This window comes from Ceratotherium simum, chromosome 2 (genome assembly GCF_057802395.1).
Source record: "Ceratotherium simum simum isolate JZ-2026a chromosome 2, ASM5780239v1, whole genome shotgun sequence".
Classification (NCBI taxonomy): Eukaryota; Metazoa; Chordata; class Mammalia; order Perissodactyla; family Rhinocerotidae; genus Ceratotherium; species Ceratotherium simum.
The window spans coordinates 9,442,318-9,461,644 of NC_141901.1; positions in this window are offsets into that span (position 1 = coordinate 9,442,318).

Genomic DNA, 19,327 nt, shown 5'->3' on the forward strand with positions numbered 1-19,327 from the left:
AGGTTTAAGTTTAGGATTTTATTGGCTATTTGATATTGGATGGTACCACATTGCCAAGTTAACAATTGTTATAATGTAGTTGTGGCCTATTTTGGATTCTCTTCTTCTTTGGAAACTGAGAGGGAAGAAGGGTCAGATCCAAACTTGAGTTTCTGTTTGGGAGACAGAAATAGAGAATTTATGCTGTTGGCTAACTAGGCATATATTAGCAGAGCAAAAAAGAGTCCTTCATGGGGTCCATTGAAACTTCTTGGAGTTCTGCATTAGGCTTAGAGCTAACCTAATATTTCTTTGCTTTGTCTTGCTTCACCTTCATCATCTGTCAGCTTTTCTCTCCCCCTCACCCTCTCACTCTCCCTCCACCTGCTGCCAAGGAATCTCACAATGAAGGAAGGGTTGGTGTAGGTCAGGATTCAGATAGTGTTATAACAAAATATCATTTTAATCACAGCCCCATTTTTACTTGGGTATTATTAAAAGAAAGAGAAAAGAAGTTTGGAAAAGAGGGTAGTTCTTGCAATTCAGCCTTGAAAAGATAAAGAAAGTAAGTCAAAAATACCAAGACTGAACTTCTTGGTTTAAATAATAGAAAGATAACAGTGCCTGACTTTGCCTCAATTGTCCGTTAACATACCTAGGAAGACAGAAGGAAGCACACAAACAGAAAAATACTAGCTACATAAAATATTTAGTAAAAGACTGACCAGATTCTGAGCAAAATTGCCAGAAACTGTTGTCTTAGTCTGCCCAGGCTGCTATAACAAAATACCACAGATTGGATAGCTTAAACAACAGAAATTTATTCTCACAGTTCTGGAGGCTGGGAAGTTCAAGATCAAGGTGCTGGCCAATTCATTTTCTGGTGAAGGCCCTCTTTCTGGCTTGCAGACGGCAGCTTTCTCACTGTGTCCTCACATGGCAGAGCGAGAACACTGTTTCTTCCTCTTCTTACAAGGGCACTAATCCCATCATGAGGGCCCCACTCTCAGGACCTCATCTAAACCTAATTGTCTCCCAAAGGTCTCATCTCAAAATACCATCACCTGGGAGTTAGGGCTTAAACATATGAATTTTAGGGGAACACAGTTCTGCCCATAGCAACCATAGAAGAGAGGGGGTCAAATTGAGAAACTTTCATAACCTGATCTAAATGTTGACCTTGGAAACAAGAGTAAACTTGGATAGAATGAAGGTACAATGAGGCTTCTACCCATCTCTTACTGCATTACCCTATTACTCTACCTTAGAAGCATGACTTGCAACAACCAAAAAACAGATACTTCCCTTATCTATTGGGGAAGACCCTCTGAGGTGGGTAGCCAGGCCATTCCTCCTGCTCTATCTTTAGCCACATACTTACCTCTAAAGGGAACTCAAATGTTTAAACACATTCCCTGCTCTTGAGTTCATAGCCCTTCAAAGAAGAGTTCCAATATGGTTCAAATATAAATAGATTTTAAAGATAACATTAGGTCACACTGAAGCTTTTGGTGGATGAGGCAAAGAAATTAAATCATCTTCTTGGATATTTGTTCTTCTTTAGATCACTTCTCCACTTTTGAACTCATTGCCCAGAACTTCCTCTTCCCTGGGAGGAGGCACCATCCAATCCTTCTACTTTAGAATCCTGAGAAAGAACCTCTTCTCTATTTCTCCAGAGTATTAATCCAGTCTAATTGCTTTAAATAACACCTATGCACTGATAACTGCACTTTAACTTCAGTGTAAGTAAAGTCACAAAACTCCAAATACCGTATGGTGGAGATTCTGACATTAATCTAGTCCCTCTTTATTTCCAGTGTAGTTGTGGCTTTAGACACATAGCATCTACAGTGAGAAGAATACATTTAGAATTTAGACAGCACTTTACTAATATGCTTAACCAGAATTAACAAAAGGGGGAGGGGGGTATTGCAAAACTTCTGACTTCAACTACCTGGAGTTGGGCCAAACTTCACAGGTAAAGGGCATAGTCCTTCACAAGACTAACTCACTTCAGACACCAGCTTCAAGGTCCCTGGGCCACCTTCACTTCTGATAAACTGTCTACAAATTTGGCGATTCCTACTACCCCTCAGTTTTGATAATTCACAGAACTCAGAAAACCACTATATTTATGATTAAAGTATTATTATAGCAAAAGGATAAAAAACAGAACCAGCCAAAGGGAGAGATGCATAGGGTGAGGTCTGCAAGGGTTTCACACTCAAAGCTTCCCTTGTCCTCTCCCCAGAGTCAAGATGCATTACCCTCCTCCCACATTATATGTGGCAATACACAGAAAACTGCCAACCAGGGAAGAACAACCACACTTTAGGATCCAGAGTCTTATTGGGATTTCATCACATAGGCATCATTGTTGGAATCATTGGTTGAACTCAATTTCCAGCCCCACCCTTCTTCTCTGGAGATCTTGCTAATATCACTGTGGCTCAAAGCCCCAACTCTCTAAACACATGGTTGGTCTTTGGCCAGGGCCAGCTTCCCATTCTGAATCATCTCATTAGCACAAACTATCTAGGGGCCCACCCACAAGTCAGCCTGTTAAACTATCAGGGCTAACCTGAATAACAAAGACACTCTCCTATCACTCAGGAAATTCGAAGGGTTTAGATGCTACCTCCCAGGAACCAGGGACAAAGGCTAGCCAAATTCTTTATTATACAGGCCACCCCCTGGCCTTTGCCCGTGGTTCTAATATATGCCTGATATTTGGAGTAGCCAATATGGAGTAGGTATAGGAAACTTTTGACTCAATGTCACAACACATTTGACCACCGATATAGTATTATAATCTTACCAACAATTCCAGTGTTAGACCATAAGTATGGTAGATATAACCAAAAAAATAAGGGTAACAAGATACTGGCACATTACTAGAATCCCACTCAGTACTTAGCAATTAGGTCAGTCTATCATCATACAGTATAACCAAAATGTCCTTCCTGGCAAGGCCACTCAGATTTGCAGGCTTCCATTAAATCTTAACATGTTCAAAAAATAGGAGTAGTCTTGATACTGAACCTCTTAATCTCAAGTTCGTGTGCCTGATGCCCAGCCAGCCAAACACTGAGACATTGGTGCTTGGAGATGAGAAAGGTTTATTCAAATTGGCGAAAACGAGTAGGTGGGAGCCTGGTTCACTCAAATCCACCTCCCCTAGAATGGAAAGCAGGGGGTTTTATAGAGCTAACGGGCTTGGTAGGAGGGGCTTCAGGGAAACAAAGGGGTCACTCTCAATAAGCCTCTGGGCAATCTGACTTCTGGGCTTCAACAGTTGCTGAGGCCTGCCATCCCTCAGGAGATTCAGCCATCCGGTGATCGCAACCTCCCCGAAGGCGTTCTCTTTCTCCTGCAAAACAGGCTCACAAATCCTCGAGACCCCTGAGTCACCTCTCAAGTTAAATAGGAAAAATAGCAAATTGGTTTAATATCTACAGTACCCCTCAGATACCCGGCTTCAGTCTCAGCAACATACAGTTTCACCCTTTCAGGCATCTGGTATAATTGAGCTAAAAGACAGTATCATCTCTTGCTCTGAGCCTCTTTTCAAGTGTTAATGTAATACATTGGTATTCCCTCATTGTGTGACCGATTTATTTATTCCTTTTGCCTCAGCTATTATTCCTCCTCCTCTCTATTTATACCCCAAATTTTCTACCTTTGGAAGGGATGTTAGGCTGGTCTAGATTGCCAGAAGCAATACTAGTTTAGCAAGTGCCACTCCCTCAGTCTACTCCCATTCGTATAGGGTGGTATGACAAGTGAAGCACTGATGGGCTATTTCTACCATTATGCAGTACACCTGTATCAACTGTAAACACCAATTTTGCCAGATGTGGTGAAGGCACAATCCACCCATCAAGCCCTTAAGAATTCTAACCTAAAGGTTTAAATATATAGTTACATTTTCTTGCTTAGGAATCATCCTCATTTCTAACACTTGGCAGTTGTAGCCCTCATCCTAGGAGCACTGCATCAGTAGGAAAAAGGCAAGTTGAGATGATGTGGGATAGAAAGAAAAAAAAAAAAAATATATATATATATATATACACACATAGTCATTGTCAAACCAGCATCCTCCCCCACCTTCTCTTCCCCAGATATGTTGATACTGGCTCAATACAAGGTTGACATAAGGGAAGCCATATTGTAGAAAAGAAACCATATTGTAACTTTGGATGACCTCTGACTAACTCAGGACTTTATGGCCCCTCCTAGCTGCTATAAGTTGATAACTTTGTTCTTTTGAGTTCCTTAGGAATGTGATCAGAGAGTCTATGTTGATAGCCATCACCAATGACAACTGGAAGATCAGGGTATAGGGTGTTGCTCCAGTCTCTGATGCATATCAAGTAAAACAAAAGACTCCCAGGAACTAAGACCAGATGGATGCCCCCACCCTGAGACCAGATGCCTCCACCCAGTAATCAGATGGATGCCCCCACCCTGGGACCAGATGCCTCCCCCACTTGGATACCAGCCCTCTATATAACTGGCCTGCAGTCTTTGTTCTATAAGATGATTCTTTGAGATATTAGTTGGCCATCTTCCCCTTTGCTAGCAAGCTCTTATAAACTGCCCTTTCTTTTCCACCATCTTGCCTCTTGACAATTGGCTTTTGTCTCACGGTGAGCAGATCGTGCCCTTTGTGCAGTAACAATGTCAGAAAAGCAGAGGAATCTATGTGGTGGGAACCCTCCTTTGGGCCCCCTCCTATTGTGTGAGCACACACTCAGGAAGGTATGTAAGCCAATCCTTTATACCTATACTTCCTCCCATTTTAGACAACCAATGTTTCAGCTGCCCATTCCAATTCTCTTTCCAACTATTACACTGAAAGGATATCTCTCTACCCATGGTTGGACATTACGGACTGTAAAATGTGTTCTTTAGTCTGAAGAAATGTGACTCAGTGGTCCAAATTGGTGCAATATCTTCTGTGCTGGTCCTTTTATAGTATTTTTTCATTTGCACTTACCAAAAGGTATGCAAAGCCTAGTCCGGAGGCAGTATCTATTCCTGTCTGGACCCATTTGTAGCCTACTGGGGCTACTGGCATCAGTCCAACTTGCCAGCTATGTGCAGGGCCTTCCCCCAGGAATCTGCCTCATTGCCATCTGCAATTGCTGTCTCTCTTTTTGGCAGACAAAACAGTTCTAATGGAGAAAACAGTGCCCAGAAGCATTCCATAATATTAGTTTAAATAGTTTATACAGCAACATGCTACTGGGGGATTGCAATAAGGTCCTTGTAAGTAGGGAGCCTCTTTTCCCCTAGGACTACCTTTGAAACCACCTGAGAAGCTGCCAGACCCTATCACCACTTGGATAGTGCCCTATAAATAGCTATCAATTGACCAAAAAACACTATTTGGTTTATGGATGGCAGTTCCAGGGTAAATGGACAGCATTCTGTTTGGAAAGCCATCACTCCGATCAAAGAAGGTAAAAACAAATCAGCTCAGTGAGCTAAATTGCATGCTGTTTACCCCTATGTTTGAGATTTTACTGCCTCATGGGCAGTGACCAATGGCCTGGCTATATGGTGTTGGGGCCCAGGACAGGCCACCCCAAAATATCCCACAATGGCATATTGATTGCTTTGAATTAAAGTTACTTGAGAAGCAAAAAGGGCATTCTGAGCCTCCTGTCTCTGTTCCCCCTGAAAGCAGGAAACACATCTCCCATGTGAAACGTGCCCTCCCTGCATCCTTATCACCAGACCTAGGGGATTCAGGGCCAAGAAGCCTGCATAAACAAACCTTGCTAATTTACTACCTCAAGCCTAAACTCTGCTTAAATTCCTCACTAATTATCAACCCCAAACCTAAGTTTTTTGTCCTGTCAATTCCTCACAAATTTATTGTTTCTTTGCACAAAAGAAATATATACTGCCCGCTTTGGTCACTCTTCAAGCATCATTTTCATGATTCTCCCATGCGCACATAATTAAATTGGGTTTTTCTCTTATTAATCTTGTGTCGATTTTATTATTAGTCCAGCCATAAGAACACAAGAAGGGAAGAAAGGGGATTTTCCCATGCCCCGACAGTTTTGGTGAGCCAGCCAGGAAACCTTACTGGCTGGGAAGCTGCTTTCTCCCTAAGGCTGCTGCAGCTATGAGATCCTGGACATCTGACATAGAAGCCAGCAAAAAGGTAAGGCTTCTTACCATGTCAGTCTCCCAGATCTCTGTCTGCAGAATTTGATGGGAATAAAAGTGTTGAGAGTTTCTTTTTCTCTCTCTAAATTTAGATTAGAAGGAGAAAATATTTGTGAAACTAATTTTTTGGACTTTAGCGACTCTGGCATTTGTTAAATGAGTACTCTTGATTTCTTATGTTGATCCTTTCCTCCCAGAGGTCTTTGTTTTCCTTTGTCTCTGTCTCTTGTGTCATTTGTCATAAGGAGGAAGACGCATAGGACAGGATAGCAAGTACAGGCCCGTGATAAGCCTGCTGTTCGAGCCGGCCTCACAGACTGGGGAGTTTCACGGTTCTCACCAGACTGGTGTCTATTTAGACAAACTTTGCTGTGGTTTGTGTAAAAACCAAACCTCTGTGTAAAAACCAAATGAGGTTTTTCCTTCTGTCTTGTTCTATGTCCTGAGCACTTGGCTTTGTGACCAGTGAGAATATTTCCTCTGGTCTCCACCATCTGGAAGATGTACTTACCAAGGTGCACCTGGTGGCCAGTCAAAACACTGGCATTCTGAGACATGCAGTCACAAGCAGCACTCTCTTTGTCCAGCATGCCAGCTCTCAGGGGAGTTTGTCATAAAGGGTCCAGTCCATAAAGGACCTTTGTCATCTCAACCTTCGTTGCTTGTGAGTGCTGGAAAAATCCCATTCCAGTAGTGCCTGCCCAGTGTCACAGATTAGTGGGTTTGTGATCGGAGGCGTCCCACGCTCTCAGGGGAGACTGGAGACACCGTTTTCACTACATCATCCTTATCGCATGTGCAGCAAAGGTCTTTGCTCTCTACAGTATTTTGAGGAGAGAGCTTTTTGGATCTCACGAGGGCTGCATCCTTTGCACTCTCCTCCGGGGATGCCTCTTGCCTCCATGGTTAAGCCATAAAAAAGCCTATTGGTTTGAGTCACTATTAAGATCCTACTCCTCAATTGGCCAGACAATGGATCCTTTGAATTGGAAAAACTTCTAAATTGAAAAAAAACTTTTTTAGAGAGCTCTCATATTGGTATAATGGATAGCCATTGAGACTTCCTTAATAAGATGGAAAGACAGAAATTAGAACAAAAATCAAAGTCCACTTAGACCCCTTCCTATTTGCCTTCAGACATTTGCAAATACTGTTAAAAATCAGGACATTGAAAGTACTATTGTCCAGTACTTAAAAAAAAAAATATATATATATATATATAAATATATATATATATATATATAAAATATAACAGCCGGGCCTAGGGACTCCCTAAGAAAATGAGAGAACAAAAAATTTAAACTTAATACAAAAATCCAACGTAAAACACCCTTCTTAAAATCCAGCCCCATCTGCCTGTTTTAGCTTTATTTTCCTACAACATTTACAGGGAACATTCCAGCCTAATCTCTAGGAGTATACAGGTTACTCATGTAAATACCAAAATCCATAAAATAAATTCAGCAGAAGTACCTCGGACAGGCAGTAAAGAGTGATTTCCTGGGCTTTATAATCAGTCTCTGCTAACCTCAGGCCTTCCCAAGCAATATTCTTTGCAGATGTATCCTAGAACTCCCTCCCAGAGAATTCATGTCCCCTGAACAATAGCCCTTTTATCTCTACTCAATGGTCATTCTTTAATGCCCTGTCAAGAGGAAAAAAAAAAAAATTTCACATTGTCCCTTTCTTTCCAAATCCAGACCCATTGGTTATGGACCCTTTCTCTCCCAGGGATAGCTATTACCTTCTTGCTTGCCTCATTTTGTGTCTAAGGGCTTGGCCTAACTTTCTGCCTGCCTGGGACATGCAAGCTATCAGTCCTTTCTTTTGACTCTCTTTGAGAATGACTCTGGATCTTGGGAAGGTAATAACTTTGGAGGATGCCTCTTGGGTCCATGGAGTTGTTTAATACTGCCAGAAATATTCACTGTTTCTCCCAGTTGAAAACTGACAAGATATTTAGAAGGAATTTTTGTTGGTAGCTCTACTGCCAATACGCGGCCAATTGAAAGCTGATACTCAGAGCCTGACAGAAATGTTTTTTTGGGCCTTCATCCCTAAGTTAAAGTAAAACTATGTACCCAGAGGAAAGAAGCAAATTAGGGATGATGTAATTGGATGAATAGATCAACCTATGATATCATTTAAGTTACAACCCAATTTCTGAGGAATTGAGAACTGTCTTTATCTTACAAATCTTCACAAAACTGAAAATGCAGCTCTAAAGGCAGTCCAGATTCCACCCATTTCCTTTCACCAATCCTAAAACCTCCTCCTATTTATCTCAAAAGGCTTGTAACATCTCTGGAAACTCTTCTTTAGACCATCCTCAATTCCTAAGACTGAAGGAAAATTTTAAATCACAATTACCCTGAAACTCTCACCAAAAAACTTGCATTTTTTCTCTCTGTCCTTTGATTTTACCTTAGAATGTAAACACCCCAGCAGATAACAGCCCACAACTGCCTGAGACTAAATCTGGCTAGTGCAATCAGTACAGCCTAAGGTTAAAGAAAAAAAAGGGAAAAATGTTTCATTATAAACGCAAGCTGCTAGAGAGGCTCTCTCACCCCAAATCTAATTCACAGCCTCCTTGTCTAAGGCAAATATAAATCTTAAGTCTTCACAAATATTGACAACAACAAAAAACTTCTAAGCAGGTAACCTTAACTTGTTCCATCTTCTAGTGACACAATTATTTATAAACTAGTGAGTTTTGTATTGTACCTGATTCATGGCTGAAATTTTTAAAATAAAAGCTATAAAATCTCTGTGTCTGTCCATATATATGTATGTATGCTATAGATATGGTATTTTCTACCTCCAGATGGTATTAGCAAAATGTGTTTCTAAAGAACTCTATTTAATTAAAGAGCTTATATAGATTATTTCTAAATATAATAAAAACTAACCCAAACGTTTTTCAAGTTAATATGATATAAAATAATCTTTGGTAAATAAAAGCTTCTTTAAGTTTGTCAGTTTAATTAAAATAAGCATGTCTTCAGAGTTATCAGCATTGGATATAATGCATACATGCAAATTTTATTCTGCCTGGGTTATTAATCAAATAAGCTCATGTTATCTCTGTTATAAAATTTGTCAGCAAAAAAAGAATAATAAGATTATGGCTAACTGCTTTAATGTCTCATGAAATTTTTATGAATAGTCTAAGTATGATTGTTAAGAACAAATAAATTATATAGATGTTAATGAAATAAGGATTTTTGTGTTTGTGTGTGAAGAAGATTAGCCCTGAGCTAACATCTGTTGCCAATCCTCCTCTTTTTGCTGAGGAAGATTGGCCCTGGGCTAACATTTGTGCCCATCTTCCTCTACTTTATATGGGATGCCGCCACAGCATGGCTTGACAAGTGGTGTGTCAGTCCACGCCCAGGATGGATGGATGGAACCCGCGAACCCCAGGCTGATGAAGCGGAGCGCACAAACTTAACCACTACGCCACAGGGCCGGTCCCTGAAATAAGGATTTTTAGGTGCAATAATTATGTTTTATGGTATATGTACTTAAACATAACTTCCCCAAGTCTTTTTTATGGCTTAAAACTGTAGAGTTTTACTAGGTAAGGTTAAATGATGGAAAGTTCATTGAATATCTAGATTATCTCCAGATAAGGTAAAATAATAAAACATTAATTACTGAACAGGAGTTTATCTACTTTTGGCTTCTTATTACAAAAAAATTAAAAGATAAATTTAGATCTATCAATAAATATGTGGTGTGCTTTATTGAAAAATTGCACTATGAAGAAACATGTTTCTAGAAATTATAAAATGTATTCAAAAATTTTCCAATCTAAAGAATATGGGTACAACATACAGTTCACAATTGCTTACTTCTTAGTTTTCACTAGAAATTAAGGTTCTAAGTGTTAAGAATTCTAATTAATAGATATAATTAAAGCTACTAATAAGGGAAAAAAATCTCTGTATGCAAGGAAAATAAGATTTTTTTTTTTGTAAAAAAAAGGTATGAGGAATGGAGACGCATTTTGTTGAGAGAAAGAAAAATAATTTTGTCCCAAAATAAAGCTAGTTATTCCTGAATAAAAAAGAGAACAAGGGACTAACTAAAATGGACATAGGAAGTTATAGAAGGTTTATGGAAAAGGCATCTTTGGAAAGAGATTTTATATGTGGTCAGTGCTGGCTAAGATTGGAATAAATTTAATTAAGTGAATGAGTTTCAATATCAAAAGTAAGCTAGTACAAAATCAAATTTTGGTTTTCTCTCCCTGTTTAAAAAAGAGAGAGAGAAGAAAAACTTACCTTGTATGGTCAAGTTAGCTAACATTATTGTTATTTTAAGAATTTTAAAAGTAAGCTTTAATATTAATAGTATATTTATATAAAACTGGACTTAAAAAAGACACACACACAATCTGAAATTTAATTTTCTTTTCATCTTTTAAAAGAACAAAGTATTCTTGGAATATTGGTCTGCTCCTGATAAGAGACTGTGAAAGGTTTTTCCTTACCTTTATGTGTTTTATCAGAATGATTTTCTGTGTTTTAGGTTAAAAGCTGAGTCTTCTTTATTAAAAAGAGCTAAATTTTTGCTATGTAACCTTTTATATTTGTCTTTGAAAATTTTTTTGTCACTTTGGTTAAACAAATAATTAAATATTATGTTTCATAATGATCTGTGATCCTATCTAGGCAAGTGTTTTAAAACCCCTTTGGTATTTGTGACAAACATCCTAAAATTCTAAATGAAGTATTTTTTTGACTTCTAGCTAACTTTGGGATTTTTCAGAGGATCCCTGAAACATCTCAAAATATTTGTTCTCTCTCCTTATAAAAAGAGGGATGTTATGGGGCCGGCCCCGTAGCGTAGCGGTTAGGTGTGCGCGCTCTGCTGCTGGTGGCCCGGGGTTCAGATCCTGGGTGCGCACCGAGGCACCACTTGTCAGGCCATGCTGAGGCCACGTCCCATATAAAGTAGAGAAAAGATAGGCATGGATGTTAGCTCAGGGCTGATCTTCTCACCAAAAAGAAAAAGAGGGATATTAAACTAATTAGGCTTATTTGATATGTTAAATTATTTGGAAGCATTATCAAATAAGAAAAAACATTAAGCCTTCTTTATGTTGTATCTATAAGTATATGCTATAAGAGTTCTAGAAATTATGTGAAATTCCTGGAAGTCTAATATATCCTGGTATAAAATGTTGTCTGTCATCAAAATTGAGGCTCACACTAAATATCAGGAAAGCACCTTAGCTGACTTTCACGCAAAGGCAGCAATAACAGACTCTATAAAGGTTATGACACGTGTAGATGAGGTCCATTCTGCTTCTGCCAAAAAAAAAAAAAAATTTGGCCCCTCATTGCCAGACTTTTTGCAATCCTGATGTCCTTGTAACATGGCGACAGTCTGCTCCTGAATCAGAGAAATTAAGATGAGTAAACAATGACTGTAAGTTAAACAAACAGCTGGAGTTGTGGGAAACCCAAGACAGCCACTTGGTTCTTCCTGGCTCCGCGGCAAATCCCATTTTTTGGTTTTTAACATCCCTTCACCCACTATAGGAAAAACTATTTCTGTCCCCACAGCCCTCAGAACTCCTCCCTCTAGGTCGTTTGAATACCTGCAGCTGGACTTCATTCAATTGCCACTTAGTATGGGTTACCAATATGTTCTTGTTATTGTATGTATGTTTTCCAGATGGGTTGAAGTCCTCCCTTGCCACAAAGCTGATGCCCTCATAGTAGCAAAGAAAACTGTTAGAAAATGTGTTTCTCACTTGGGGTATACCTTCCACAATCTCCAGTGATCCAGGCACCCACTTCACTGGGAAAATCATACAAGCTTTAACAAAAAACTTGCAAACTTCTTGGAATTATCACCGTCCCTATCACCCTCAGTCACCAAAGTTGAGAAAGCTAATGGAAAAACTGGATTCAAACAGAACAATAATTAATTACATGACACCGAATTAACTGATGAGGATAATTATAATTTTGGTGACTTTTTATCTAAAATATTACTGTTATTTTAATCTTTTGTTTTTCCACATTTAAGGAAATCTATTTTTTTTCTTTTATCTTAAGCTTTCTATGACTTACAGCAACTTGGTAAATTATATCCTTGTAAGCAGAACTGAAACAATTACTTTTTCTCCCTATCTAATCCCTTCAAAGTTCAGAAACTCAGTTAGTATTCTTATTTTCATGACAATATATTTATTTGCATAAATTCAATAAGAATCTGTTCTCCTTAAAACAGGACACAATTGGAAACATTGGTTATATTACCAAGGCTTTGACTGGAATGTCACGTTTGATAGAGGTGTGTAAACTCAGATATGATCAAACATCTTTAAGGAATTAAGGTTGATTCTATGAAGCCAATAAAACCCCTTGGAAAGACAGCCTGGTACCTTACTTACAGGGTTTCTTACAGCCTAACCAGGTGAGTAAAGAACATCACTTTCTGGCAGGTCCAAGAACTTCAAGGTATGCTGGGAACCTCAAGAAAAGAGGAATTCACCCAAATCTATAGGCATTGTAGGCATAATATTTGGCTTGGCTTCTTAGCCTTTAGAGGCTATTAAAAGTTCAGTCTGGAGATTCCTTATGAAAAGTTAACAGCAAAGCAAATTTAAAAGAGCCTATATGATCAATCACTACTCTTGCTGTACTTATGTAAATAACTAAGCCAAGTTTATTGAAACTAAGCTTATTTTACAAACAAATTAGCCTTAATTTGACTATCTTTGATAAAAATAAGGGTCATTTTAGAGAGGAAAATTGGTTTCAGTAGAAAGTATAACACAAACTTGTGGATATTAGATTCTTGTACTGTTCATTTTCCTTGAAGTTTTGCTATTTACCTAAAAGAACGGACTAGATCCTAATTCTTCTAGTTTCCTCCAATATTTGGGCTACAACTTTCCAAACTAATGTTTCCAATTTTTCTCCACTTTTGACATGGAATCATTAAGAACTAAAGCTGCCCTTTTTCCCTGCAGCCCTGCAAACTGAAGCTGAACAACCTGATATAAATTTAAGAAAGATTGCCACAATAGCCCATATTTAAACAAACTTCATACCTGTTGCCATGTAAGCCACTTAGAAAGTTTACCTAAGCACCTAAAGACATCATCAGAGATATTTCAAACTGCAAAAGATGCTTCAACCCTGACATCTAGATATCTTCTTGACTGGTTGTACCCTAGGCTCAGAAACTAGTCTATAATTTTCTCCAACCATTAACCATTGTTTTTCTTTGTTTCCTATCTGCATCACTGCCTCCTGAAATGAGACACAACTGTTCAACTGAACTTATTTACTCAATGAAATAATGGAACAACCTACCAGCTGAATTTTTAATATGTGAAACTTTCAAGGAAGTTTCAGAGTCATGAACTGTTGGTGCTCAAGGCAGCACCCCAAAATACCCAAAATGGCATATTGATTATTTTGAATTAAAGTTACTTGAGAAGCAAAAAGGGCATTCTGAGCCTCCTGTCTCTGTCCCCCTGAAAGCAGGAAATAAATCTCCCATGTGAAAGGTGCCCTCCCCACATGCTTATCACCAGAGCTAGGGAATACTGAGCTGAGAAGCCTGAATAAATAAACCTTGTTAATTTACTACCTCAAGCCTAAACTCTGTTTAAATTCCTCCTTAATTATGAACCCACAAATTAAGTTTCTTTGTCCTGTAAATTCCTCACAAATTTATTGTTTCTTTTTGTAAAAGATATATATACTGCCTGCTTTGTTCACTCTTCAAGCATCATTTTCATGATTCTCCCATGCACATGTAATTAAATTGGGTTTTTCTCCTGTTAATCTATAGTCTTGTGTCAATTTTATTATTAGTCTAGCCATAAGAACAAAAGAAGCGTAGAAAAAATACATATCCGGAGTAAGTGTCTAATTCTAGTGAGACCAAAACACTGCCTTTTGCATGATGAGAGTGGTCCAGCATAATCAACCTGTGACCCAGTAGCCTGCTGATCACCCTGGGGTATGGTGGCATATTGGGAACTCAGTGTTGGCTGCTGCATTCACCAGTGGCCATAGCCAGACCAGCCTTCATAAGTGGAAATCCATGTTGCTGGGTCCATGCATATTCTCCATCCCTGCTACCACAGCCACTCTGTCCATGTGTCTATTGGGTAATGACAAGGGTGGCTAAGGAAAGAGGCTGATTGCTATCCACAGAATGGGTCATCCTACCCAATTGATTATTAAAATCCTCCTCTGCTGAGGTCACCCTTCGATGAGCATTCAAATGGGAAACAAATACCTTCACATCTTTTGCCCATTCAGAGAGGTCTATCCACAAAACTTTCCTCAAATTTCCTTGTCACCAATTTTTTAATCACGTTCATTCCAACTACTTGACCATCCAGCCAAACCGTTGGCTACAGCCCATGAATCAGTATATAATGACACATATGGCCATTTCTCCTTCCAAGTAAAGTGAATAATCAGATGAATTACTCAAAATTCTTCCTACTGGGAGGATTTCTTTTCACCACTGTCCTTCAGGGATGTCCCAGAAAGCAGCTGTGCTGCTACAGCTGTCCTCTTTCAGGTGGTGCTTGCATATCATACAACCATCTGTAAACCAGGCCTAAGTCTTCTCTTCCTCTGTCAACTGGTCATAGGGAACTCCCCAGCAGGCCATAGGTGCAGGCAGAGAGAAAAGGCAGTGTGGCAGGAGCAAGGACCATAGGCAATGGGGCCACTTCTTCATATACCTTACTTATGCCTTCAGGGACTGCTTAGGCGCCTTCACATATATATCACTTCCATTTGATGAAATAGTGTGTGTGTGCATGCCCAACTTTTTGGCATGGTGGGTCAGATAACACCCAGTTCATGATGGGCAGCTCAGGTCACATGGTAATTTGATGGTCCATGGTTAAATGTTCAGTCTCTACTAAGGCCCAGTGGCAGGCCAAGAGCTATTTCTCAAAAAAGGAGTAGTTATCCACAGAGGATGGCAGAGCTTTCAAAATCATAAGGGCCTACCCTGTGATTTACCTTTAGGGACCTGCCAAACGCTCCAAATAGGAACCCTATCTACGACTGACACTTCAAGCACCATTGGATCTGCTGGGTCACATGGCCCAAGTGGTAGAACAGCTTGCACAACAGCCTGGACCTGTTGCAGAGCCTTGTCTTGGTCTGGGCTCCTCTAGAAACTAGAAGCCTTTCTTTTTTTTTTTTTTTTCAATTTACCAATATTTAACAATCTTTATTGACTGTCTCTTATCAATAGTTGGAAATTTAGCTCTTTTATGTCACCATGCCCTCTCCCCACTTTCTCCTCCTTTGTCCTCTCAGTAAAGTTATATCACAATTTTTCAAAATCCACAATCAGTGTTTACATTACTCTGACTATGCAAATATCATTTATAGTTTAGCCAAGGTATTCAAACAACTTCTTGTTTTGGTTTTTCCTCACGTTAATAATTGTTTCATATTTCATTTGCTTAGTTTTCTATGTCCATACTGCTATTTTCCCACACATTTTTAAAATGATTGGTCAACCATCAAAGAATAATTTTTCCAAGTTCTCTTATACATCCAGTAAACTGTTTGTTTTAACTCCTCTCTCTCGTTGTACGTTTGTTCCTTCCTTCTTTCTCTTTCTCCTTAACTAGAAGACTCTTTCCCTCATCTGTCCATCTTCCTGCTCCAATCTGGATGGATTGTTGCACCTAATACTGGTGCAGATTTTGTCTGGAAGTTTTCTTCATTGCTCTCCTTTGTTCGGCATCCTGGATTCCATATTTTCCTCATTTTGTTTGCACTCTCATTTCGATGAAACAAATGCTTTAAAAGGGGGATATTTTCCAAGTCTTTTCATGACTGAAAATATATTTGTTCTACCTTAACACCTGATAGCTTGGCTGGGTATAGAATTACAGCTGAAAATACTTTCCTTGATAATTTTAAAGGCTTTCCTTCAGTGACTATTACCATCTGAGGATACTATGAGACATCTGAGGTTATTTCAGTTCCTGATCTGTTGTATGTCATGTTTTGTTTTTTTTTTAATTTCATGAAGCTTTTAGGATCTTTTCCTTACCCCCGGGGTAGTGAAATTTCACAGTAATGTGCCTGGGTTTGGAATATTTTTATTCCTTTTACAGAGTACTTAAATGACTTCAATCTGTACTGTATTGCCAATGAAATTTGTATTGTTCTGTTGGCAGTTTCTGCTTTCGTGTTTTCTCTCTTTACTTATTCTGCAACTGCTATCAGTCCAAGTGAGGACTCGTTAGATAATTTTATTCTGTCTTCTGTTCCATTTTCCATGTCTCTCTCATTATGTTCTACACTCTGTGATATTTCTTCAACTTACCTTTCTGCATTTATGTTTTTCCTGCAATTTTATGTACTATCTTTGAGTTTACAAGATCTCTTTACTTGTTGCTAATTGCTCCTTTTTTGTAATCTCTTATTGTTGTTTATTTCTTTTTTTAATTTTTGGTTTATTGCAGTAACATTGGTTTATAACATTGTATAAATTTCAGGTGTACATCATTATACTTCTATTTCTGCATAGATTACATCATGTTCACCACTCAAATACTAATTACAACCCATCACCACACACATGTGCCGAATTTTCCCTTTCGCCCTCCTCCCTCCCCACTTCCCCTCTGGTAACCACCAATCCAATCTCTGTCTCTCTGTGTTTGTTTATTGTTGTTATTATCTACTACTTAATGAAGGAAATCATAGGGTATTTGACCTTCTCCTTCTGACTTATTTCACTTTGCATAATACCCTCAATGTCCATCCATGTTGTCACAAATGGCTGGATTTCATCATTTCTTATGGCTGAGTAGTATTCCCTTGTGTATATATACCACATCTTCATCATCTAGTCATCCCTTGATGGGCACTTAGGTTGCTTCCAAGTCTTGGCTATTGTGAATAACGCTGCAATGAACACAGGGGTGCATGTATCTTTACGCATTGGTGTTTTCATGTTCTTTGGATAAATACCCAGCAGTGGAATAGCTGGATCATATGGTAGTTCTATCCTTGATTTTTTGAGGAATCTCCATACTGTTTTCCATAGTGGCTGCACCAGTTTGCATTCCTGCCAGCAGTGTATGAGAGTTTCCTTCTCTCCACATCCTCTTCAACACATGTTGTTCCCTGTCTTGTTAATTATAGCCATTCTGATGGGCGTGAGGTGATATCTCATTGTAGTTTTGACTTGCATTTCCCAGATAGTTAATGATTTTGAACATCTTTTCATGTGTCTGTTGGCCATCTGTATATCTTCTTTGGAGAAATGTCTGCTCTGGTCTTTTGCCCATTTTTTAATTGGGTTGTTAGTTTATTCGTTGTTGAGATGCATGAGTTCTTTATATATTTTGGAGATTAAGTCCTTATCAGATGTATGGCTTGCAAATATCTTCTCGCAATTGATAGGTTGTCTTTTCATTTTGTTGATGGTTTCCTTTGCTGTGCAGAAGTTTTTTAGTTTGATGTAGTCCCATTTGTTTATTTTTTCTATTCTTTCTCTTGCCCGGTCAGACATGGTGCTTGAAAATATGTTGCTGAGACCGATGTCGAAGAGCCTACTGCCTAGGTTTTCTTCTAGAAGTTTCACAGTTTCAGGTCTTACATTCAAGTCTTTAATCCATTTGGAGTTAACTTTTGTGTATGGTGTAAGGTAATGGTCTATTTTCATTTTTTTTCATGTGTCTATCCAGTTTTCCCAACACCATTTGTTGAAGAGACTTTCTTTTCTCCATTGTATGTTCTTGGCTCCTTTGTCAAAGATTCACTGTCCATAGATGTGTGGGTTTATTTCTGGGCTTTCGATTCTATTCCATTGATCTGTGTGTCTGTTTTTGTGCCAGTACCATGCTGTTTTGGTTACTATAGCTTTGTAGTATATTTTGAAATCAGGGAGTGTGATACCTCCAGCTTTGTTCTCTTTTCTCAGAATTCCTTTAGCTATTCAGGGTCTTTTGTTGTTCCATATAAATTTTAGGATTCTTTGTTCTATTTCTGTGAAAAATGTTGTTGGAACTTTGATAGGGATTGCATTGAATCTATAGATGGCTTTAGGAAGTATGGACCTCTTAACTATGTTAATTCTTCCAATCCAAGAGCATGGAGTATCTTTCCATTTCTTTGTGTCTTCTTCAATTTCTTTCAGCAATGTTTTATAGTTTTCGGTGTACAGATCTTTCACCTCTTTGGTTAAGTTTATTCCTAGGTATTTTATTCTTTTTGTTGCAATTGTAAATGAGGTTGTATTCTTAATTTCTCTCTCTGCTACTTCGTTGTTAGTGTGTACAAATGCAACTGATTTTCGTATGTTGATTTTGTATCCTGCAACTTTGCTGTATTTATTTATTACTTCTAAAAGTTTTCTGGTGGATTCTTTAGGGTTTTCTATATATAAAATCATGTCATCTGCAAATAGTGACAGTTTCACTTCTTCCTTTCCAATTTGGATCCCTTTTATTTCTTTCTCTTGCCTGATTGCTCTGGCTAGGACTTCCAGTACTATGTTAAATAGGAGTGGTGACAGTGGGCATCCTTGTCTGGTTCCTGTTCTCAGAGGGATAGCTTTCAGTTTTTCACCATTGAGGATGATATTAGCTGTGGGTTGTCATATATGGCCTTTATTATGTTGAGGTACTTTCCTTCTATCCCCATTTTATTCAGAGTTTTTATCATAAATGGATGCTGTATCTTGTCAAATGCTTTCTCTGCATCTATTAGATGATCATGTGATTTTTATTCTTCATTTTATTAATGTGGTGTATTACGTTGATTGATTTGCGAATGTTGAACCATCCCTGCAAACCTGGAATAAATCCCACTTGATCATGGTGTATAATCTTTATAACATATTGCTATATGGAATTTGCTGGTATTTTGTTGAGGAATTTTGCATCGATGTTCATCAGTAATATTGGCCTGTAATATTCTTTTTTTGTGTTGTCCTTGTCTCGTTATGGTATCAGGGTAATGTCGGCTTCATAGAATGAGTTAGGGAGCCTCCCCCCTCCTCAATTTTTTGGAAGAGTTTGAGAAAGATAGGTATTAAGTCTTCTTTGAATGTATGGTAGAATTCACCAGGGAAGCCGTCTGGTCCTGGACTTTTATTTTGGGGGAGGTTTTTGATTACTGTTTCGATCTCC